Source organism: Cinclus cinclus, chromosome 6 (genome assembly GCF_963662255.1).
Source record: "Cinclus cinclus chromosome 6, bCinCin1.1, whole genome shotgun sequence".
In the NCBI taxonomy this organism is placed as follows: Eukaryota; Metazoa; Chordata; class Aves; order Passeriformes; family Cinclidae; genus Cinclus; species Cinclus cinclus.
Genome location: NC_085051.1, coordinates 46,713,331 through 46,722,228, shown reverse-complemented (window position 1 = coordinate 46,722,228; position 8,898 = coordinate 46,713,331). Strand labels below are relative to the sequence as shown.

The following is an 8,898-nucleotide window of genomic DNA, read 5'->3' as shown; positions in this document are numbered from 1 at the left end:
GCTTCCCACTCAGCCCTCAGCTTCCCAACTAGAGGCTGCCTGCCAATTCCCTCCTCACTCCCTCCGTAGAGCAGGGGTGTATAAAAACACAGATGTACGTTTAAGCCATTGCCTACATTTGGAGTTCTCCCTTCAGTCCATTTCTAACTGCAGCTTTTAAGTCCCACAGATTTTCACAGCTAACTGGCCACAGCTAGCATTCCTTGATGTGCTTTTACATCAGATGAACTGAAATAGTTCTGTAAGATCTATTATGTCTCCGGCTTGTAAAATACAATAATCTCTTACTAGGTTACACTAATATTTCGTAATTCATTCTTAATATTATTCTTCAATAAAGCCCTGCACAAACAATCTATCCCAGAGGAGGAACTTCTGCCAGAACCCAGATGTCAAACACATTTTCTTCAAATACAGGAGTTCGTGACCTTTAATGTTTGTTAATGTGACGCCATGGAAATTATTTATAATAAATAAGCATATTTCAGAGTCAGGTGTTCCATGGGCCATTTTTCAGTGATACAACAGCCTTTCCTGAAACAGGTCTTTCCTGTTTTGTTGTAGGGGTATTTTTCCCCTAACAATGAAGGTTTGGGAACAATTTGAAACCCTGTTATTGAACCAAGTCCAACTACTGCACTGAAAGGTAGACAGGAACTTTTAAGATAACTCATCTTTCATAACTTTCCTGAAATCAGCAGCAGATAAGGTTCTAATTTTCTCTTTTATCCTGAACCCTGAAAAATGCAATTTTTAAACTGCAAACTGTATATATAACTTGTCTTAAAGCATCATATTAAAGACAAAACTACTGGAATTGTTGGGATCTAAACGACACATTTGATATGCCAACTGATTTTTGATGTAGCAAGCTCATGTTAAAGCTAGGCTAGAATCACCTACCCACAATCTTCCAGGTATAAGACCTCTAGAAAATATCTGAAGGTGTTAATAGGTTGATAACATTTTGTCTTATCTTTCTTCAGTAGATGTGACAGTGTTCTCCCAAATCTGTGCCAGATTAAGAGCAGCTGGCTCTTAATGAAGTCAGGTAAGAAAAGTATATGGTATGAAAGGATATGATATAATAAAAGGATGTTATTATGCAGTGGGCGAGGGGCATGCCTTGTCTCAGTTGCATCCTTTTTTCAACTACACATAAAGGTTTATAATGCCTCCTGGGTTTATTGGATTCATCATCTTGGATTCCTAGACACTAGCAGCAACAACAAATGACTCCTGAGGAGGAAACAGAACCATTTGCTCCTGCACCCACAGTTACTCCTGTTCATCACTCTGGGCTGGAACTGATGGGCTGTCCAGAGCAGCACCCTTATACCTCAGTGATTATCCACCCTGGAACCTTTCCTTGCCTTTGGACAGTCTGGGGCTGGCAGCCACTGGCAGTGTTAGAGGCCAGTGTGTAGTGCAGAAGCAACTGCAGCAGCTCACACAGATTTGGGACTGGCTGTGGAGTGACAGGACCAAAGTGTTCTGGTGCATGAAGAATGAGCCCTCCTTGAATTTATTATCAGAATGTCTTAATGATCTGTGTGTGCAAAGAAAATCTGCCTTACAGCATAAGGCAAGACACAACAAGCCAGAAAATCTGTTTTCAAATTCACAGTACAACAAACTTGAATGAGATAAAGAGAGTGTCTAATTTGAACAGCAGAGTATCTCCATGTAATTGCTTGTCTAGGCATTGTAGCAACATTTTCACATGGTACTGGACATTGTGGAATAAAGCTGTCCTTCTGCATCTCTGTAGGAGGAGGCAACTGGCTGCAGTCTCAGATGGTAGACAGAATTAAAACGGGTAACGTCAAGAAAGTGTGATGTTGAACACACATTTGATAAAAGGAGAAAATAAAAAAATAATAGTCATGGACTGAATTATAGTAGCTTTCTATAATGAAGTGTGTGGACCCCACCCAGCATCTGTGGCAGAGGAGGGAAGGTGTCAGCTAAAACCCAAAGGTTACGATGGGAATGGAAAAAAAAACAGGCTCCAGCTGAGAGAAGGACAAAGAGGATGAGGAAACAGTTTCATGTTTCTCCCCAAAAAACCCTCAAGGGACTGACAAAGATTACTGCTGCAAAAACTTTAATGGTAGTAAAATCCTCTGGCTGCAGAAGTTGTTTGTAACAAAGGTGTATTAACTGCTTAGAGACTTCAGATGAAAAGTAGTCTGCTATTTCACTGAAATCTAAGTTGTGAAATCCTTTTCTTCTCTCAAAAACTCTCTTCCTCAGAAAACTTAATTTAGTGGTTACACACAGAGTTTGGCTATGAGACACTGTAGGCTCTGTGCTGGACTTGTCCTGATAACGCCCTGCTTTTAGGTCCTGATGGCTGAGCTCATCACTTGGCTATTGCAATCTATACTGGAATTTAACTCTGATCATAAGTAAATCATCATCACCTTATGTTAGTTTGTGAAACGAAAATATTTCATAAGTAGTAGTGTTAAATGCTTGCTCTGAAGGATTCTCAGCTGGGAGAGAGCTGGGAAAGTTATTTGGAATCATCAGCTGCTTAATTTCATGTAATTCTTCATAAACTAGGCAAGAACTTTCTAAGCAATTATGTTTTCCACTTCTGCATTTAAAAGACTCCAGTGTGCTTTGTGCAAACATCGATTCAACGTCTTGATTTTTAACCTCTTGATTTTTAACATGGAAGTTTTCATTCAGTACATGTGCACAGGTGGTGGGATCAGGTTTCTGCTGCAAAGGATCACAAGGGAGAATTCAGTCCCGATTTATACAAAGATGCAGCCTCCATCAGCATTCCTGCTGAAAACTTTGTTCACTGGACCATTTGCACAGAATGAAGAAAAAGAGTCTTAATCTGTTTGAAAGTGTTTGCAGATGTAAATAATTACCCACGATTCGTGTCAGTATTTATACATGGGGGTTTTATTATTTCAGGTCCAGTTCCTAAATGTTTGAGGCCCAGAGATGATAATATAGACTCCTGCTTGTAGCTACTTTCTCTAGTCTTCTGGCTACTTCTCTTTCAACAAGAAAAATACCGGGAAGTTGTAATCCAATAGCATAAACAGTCTCAGCAACAAGTGAAAAAATCTGTGCTGCAAAGGTTCAAAACAGATGAGACAGGCCTCGCTGGGGAATATGAGAGGTGAAGCACAGCCCAGACTAATAAATTCTCCTCTATTGGCCCTGCGTGGGTCTGCTCAAGTATTTCAGCCCTGCATTTCTGGAGTTGAGAGTGCTGTGGTTTGGCAGAGCCAGCCAAAAGCAGCCCAGTTTATTAGCTTGGTCTGAGTACTGGGGGTGCCTGGAGTGTAGGCAGCCTAAGGAGCAAGAACAGCTGCAGAGAAGCAGGAATCAGTGAGGATGAGTGTTTGCAATGACAGTCTGGAATGGTCACCAGAGGAGAGAAGGGGGCAACAGCAGGAGTCAGTGAGGCAGGGGAGCATCACCAGCTTTCTCAATTGAGGTTTAGTTACAGAAGGATAGAGCAGAGCATGGAGCACTCTGGGTGCTGTCAGGAGGCTGGCAGGGAAGGAAGATCATATTTGTAGCTGACAAGAAAAGAGGTAAATTGGTTTCACTGCTGATCTTCAGACTAGATTTGTTTAGAACAAAACTCTTTTAAGGAAGGGGGGAGGTTTGTCTCCCATCCCAGCCAAAAACATCACACAACAGTAATGCTCTCCCCATCCACACAAGATCAGGTTGTTCACATCCCTTACCATGTACAGATGAATTTTGTGCTTATTGAAACAAACTTCCCAGTTTTCAAGCAGTTGAAAGAATACTAAACCATCAGTCCCAAACCATCAAAAGAGCCACAGGGATGTGTTACTAGGCCCCCTCAAATTATAGGGCACGGTCTTGCCTCGATGAAGAAGGAAGGTCATATTGCAAACTGGTTTTCTTCCTTTGACTCCCTTGTTCAAAATACAGTTTTTAATGTCTTTTCTTTCATCAGAGAGGCAACCTGTGGTCCCAAGGGATGGCTGCTACTGCATTGCAACTCCTGCAGCTGGAGAGCCATTCAGGCAACACTGGAAGTCATTAAGAGCCAGAAAAGCCCTTGAGCATGACAATGTCGAGGTAACTTGATAGCAGCAATATCTACATACAGGGGCCTTGTCAGTAGTTAAACAACACACTTCTGTGGACAGTGAAAATAAAGCTGTTCGGTCATGTAAATTAATCCAGTGAGATGCCTTGAAATGTGTGATTAATGTGCACCTCAGTAGGACTCAGATAATTCTGGAAGCATACCAGGTCACTGGTACTTCTTTAAAACATTGACCATGCATAATCTCATGAGTTCCATTAGCAGGAATCAGAGCCTCTCTTCTATGTGATACCCAGTACTTGCAACTGGCTCTGTGCAGAGATGAACAGAGATGTTTTGTTAGCTCAAAAATTTTAAGTCTCTGCTTTTGGCAGAGGGTCTCTCTCCCCTTATGGTGGCTCTGGAGCTTGAAGTAGCAATGCTACACTGCATGATGACAGGCATGAAATTCTTAGCAGCAGATCTGTGGTGCTATTAAATTTAAAATTAAAAATATTGTAACATAAAAAATACAGCCTTGGTGGATGGGGAATCCACTGAAGACTGCAAATCAAGAGCTATTAGGGCAACTGTGTGAAACTTCAATGACTGGAAATTTTAATGCTCTCAGAGTGTAAACAGCAGTTTTTGGGGGAAATACACACTTTTCCCTACTAATCCAGCCCCCCCTCACGTTTGCCTCTTGGGATATTTTAGCACTACCAGTTACCAAAAGCTAGAATAAAGGCGAAACCACCATGAGTTATTTTCCTCTCTGCAAGGAAATTCCCAAACCAGAATTTCCAGCTAAAAATTCTTCTGAACCGATCAACTGTGTGCTATTCCTAAATTACCCTGCAAACTATGCACTCTAGTGGCAGGGGCTTTCTCACGTCTCCCTGTAAAGCCTAACTTGACACGGATCCCTATTCCAACTGGACATGCCGTTTTCTAAGAATACTGTAAAATATGGGGAAAATCGCTTTTTCTCTCTAAAACAGAAGCCTGGTTATGCTTTTAGCAAAGCGAGGGGCACCTCCGGCGCCGACTTGGCAGGTGTCACGGTCGAGCAAGCGCCAAAGAAGAGTTACGGGCAGCCATTTGGAGGTAATCTTGCCCCAGCGAGTGTCTCTGGTGAGGAGGGAGAGTGCCGAGCCGCCGGGGAAGCTCCCCCCCCGCGATAGCGATCGGTGAGTAAGCGCAGCGGGAGCGCACCTGGCGGGCGGGCGGGGAGAGCGATGAGAGCGGGGAGGGAGAGCGGCGGCAGCGGCTCCGTCCCGTCCCGTCCCGTCCCGTCCCGAGGCAGCTCCGGCGGGCAGAGGGGCCGGCCGTGCCCTCCCAGCAGGTACCGGGCCGGGAGCCGGGGCCAGGGCAGGATCCCCGTCCGGGGCCGCGGGCGGTGCGGGGCAGGTGCGGGGCAGGTGCGGGAGCGCCGCGGGGAGCAGGGGCGGCCCCGCCGTGCGCGGCCGGGTGTCCATCGGCTTCGCGAGGTGTCGGCAGCTAGGAAAATAGTCACTGTTTAGAAGCGCTGGGGAGTTGAGTCTTCGTGTAAATTAGGTCCGAGGTTCAGTCGCGCTTAGAACCGTTTCAACGTGGTATTGCTGTATGAAAATGGCCTTCTGAAATTCAGATGTTCTGTGTGAATTAACAGGTAAGTGTTGTCGCAGGCCAGCAATAGCTAATTAGATCGTCTTCTCTAGGAGTGCTTCGGTTAATTAGAGATGAGGTTTAGCCACAAAACTCCAAAGGGAGTTGTGAACATAGCTAGACAGTTTCCCTCTGTATGGGATGAAATTAGCATCAGAAAATACGTATTTACTGAAGTTATGTTCTGCTGTATCCAAGAGCACTGCTAAAGCAGCAGGTATAATTGTAAGCTGTTCCAAGCTGTCCTGTTCACAGTTGTTGATTGCATGCCATGAAGCTGGATTCCTGGGTGTTTGGGATCGCTCTGGCAGTTAAACAGCAATCTGAAATAAATACCACCTTTAATTAAGCTAGTCTTGTAACTCTCTTTTGATGTGGATTTGACTTCTCTAGATAAGAACGGTCAATATCCTGACTGTTCCTTCAATGCACACTTCCAGTCAGTCTGCTGTGATTGTGCAGGAAAATAACGAGATCTTGGGATGTCCATGGGGCCACAGCTGTCAAGTGCCTCCCATCTAAAAGAACCTGTGAGCTCCCACTCCTTGGAGCTGGACCCTTGCAGTTCTAACCCTCAGACTCTGATCTGTGAAGGCTCAGGTTTTTCTCAGTGATACATGCTGAATCCATTGATGTTTTCTACTTTATGTGCCTTTAGTTTTTAGTGTTGATTAGCTGGGTGTCCAAGCTGTCCAGGCATCCAGAAGCGAGGTGTACCTTAATAAGTTCTTCTTGGAGAGTCCAAGTGACTTTACATTACATAAAAACCATTACTACTTAAAAATCATGCAAGGGAATACATTGCCATGCCTTCCCCCCCCATTCCTGTTCTTTCTAGGTTTTGTCTATAGCTGTTAGACGCATGTGAAGAATCAAGTTCTGGGTTTGCATCTTTGTGTTTCTCAAGAGAGTTCTAGACCCATAAACCTTTGTGTTGTTCTGGCTTGGTGGTCTCTGGCTTCTTACTTATGAAATTGTTTCACCTTGCTTTCAGTACAGAAATATTCATTAGGTGAGCTGTGATCTTACAACTCGGTGGCTAGGACATGAATCCAGGAATGGGGAAGTTTAATTTTTTTGTTCTTTTTCCAACTGTATGCTAAATATTAAAATATATATTTACAGAATGCATGTGGTTAAGCAATACTTAATTTCAAGAGAATACATTTATTACTGAAGTGTCCCTTAATTCTTGCCAATACTTACAAAAATGACACCTACTAAAAATGTTGTACCAAGAGGGTACATTGGACTTCACAGATGTCACGTGAATTCCACTCCCCTCCTCTGCATTTAATTTAGATGATGGATCCCTGGGTGATTAATTCCTCTTTTCTTCTTATGCTGTGGAAAGAATGATTGTGGGCAGGGTTGTTCAGTCAGTCATGTGTGCGTAGGCTATTAATTTACAATGTTGGAAAAGTTTAGGCACTGGTCTCTTTTTCTTTGTCCTAAACCTCAGGCTTAATTGTTTTCCTTGTTTGTTCTGTCACTTGTTTAGTATCAGCTGCTTTGCTTTTCACTCAGCCTCCGTTCATCCTATTCGTGGGTGGTTTAGTTTCAGTTCTAAGTTACTCTAAATGCACTCCCCAGGGCTCTGGCTTGGCTGTGAAATGGGCAGTAATGCTCTGGCCCCCCGTTTTCCCCACTGCATTCTGACCCCACCTTGTACAGTCAACCACAGGGAGAGTTGGAAAACTATTTTTTTTTAAGAAAAAAAAAAGTTGTTTGATTTGGTCATTTAATTTTGTATCTAATCAGTGAGCTGGGCCAACTCACTGTGCAGCTGCATGTTTGCTGGGTCCTGCAGGAATGGCTGTTGGCAAGGCAGAGCTGAACAGCCTCCCCCCAGTAGCAGCCAACCCTTTAAACAAGTTCAGGACAGGCAGATGCAGCCCCCAAGTGTGGTGGGCAGAGCCCGAGGACCTGCCCAGGTCCCTTATGGGGACAGACTCAACTGGGAAGCCAGGCTTTGGGTAGCTCTGCCTCCTGTCTTCATCTGCTGTAGCTTATACCAGAAGTACACTTCTACTTTGGTGAAACATTTATTGAACTCCTTTGCTTGATTAGGATGCTATTTACTTCATTTAGTGAATTTTATGTGATGCATATCCTGACCTAATGCTTCCCTCTTTGGACTCTTGTTTAATTTTATAAAAGAGTGGCTTTGTTTACTCTGAATTGCTATCTCCCCAGATACCTTAAATCGGGTAAATATTCTCTCTAATCTAAGTAGGACAACACCCAATCTCTGTTAGCAGAGAACTTAAGATCTCATCTCTTTAAAGTGAAAGGCAGAGCAAGCTCTGACTTGAAGTAGAACAGTCTCTGTTTGAGTTAAGCCATGCTGTTGTTCTAGTTAGTCATGCTGCTCAGGCTCCATCAGAATGATTGCCTATGCAGAGAGAAGTTAGGCTGACAACACTTTGCAGCTGGGTTGGATCTTCACATCTAAACTGAGAAGCCTCATGTTGAAGAGGTTCAGGATCTGGGTTTGCTTGATCTTCTTTGTGTACCATTATATTTTTAAATTATCTTAATACATCAAATGTGTCGAATTAGTGAGGATACTTTTCTTAAGCTTTGTATATTTGTTTGCCTGTCATTGCAGCTGAAGTTTGCACTGATTCACTGCCAAAAAATATTGTCGTCAATCTGGTGCTTATCTTTTCTGTAAATTGTGCCCTGATGATTTTGTTTGAATCTTTGTTTTTCAGTGATCTAATAGCCAGACTTAAACTGGAGAAGAGATAATTAGGGATGAAGGGTGTTGATGCTGGGGGGTCCTTGTTGTCACTGCAATAACTTGAAGAGTGAGTTCTGAAGATGCTCCTTTGACAATTAGACCGGCTTTGAAATACAAAAAAAGCAGTCTAGAAGGACCATGTCCCAATGACTTTGCAACCCCTATAGCACTCTGTTAATTTAGCACCTATGCTTTGGAACTTGGGAATAGGATTTTCGCTGGTGAAGGGTGCTGCAGCCTGGACAGGGGTGCCTGGCTCTGGGCACGGTGCTGTGACCTCACCTGCAGAGTGTGCTGGGGGTGCAGGAATGCACACATGCAGTGCCCCAGCTCTGGCTGAAGCATGGGGAGCCTATGGCTTGCCTGGCTTTTGTGGGACAACCTCTTCATCAGAACTGTGGGGGTACCCTTCTCCCTGCAGGAACGCAGCCCCTCTCTCCCACAGAGCTCTCATGCCTCTGGGCAGAGG

The 8,898-nt window shown here is 43.9% G+C and overlaps 1 protein-coding gene across 1 annotated transcript in view; it reads left to right on the top strand.

Moving 5' to 3' along the window:
• Positions 1-5,324: 5,324 nt before the first annotated feature.
• TC2N (tandem C2 domains, nuclear) overlaps positions 5,325-8,898 on the top strand; it is a 28,109-nt gene continuing 24,535 nt past the window's right edge. The window contains exon 1 of the mRNA XM_062494892.1: positions 5,325-5,381. The gene's annotated coding sequence lies outside the window, so the exon portion shown is untranslated. The remainder of the gene's footprint in view (positions 5,382-8,898) is intronic.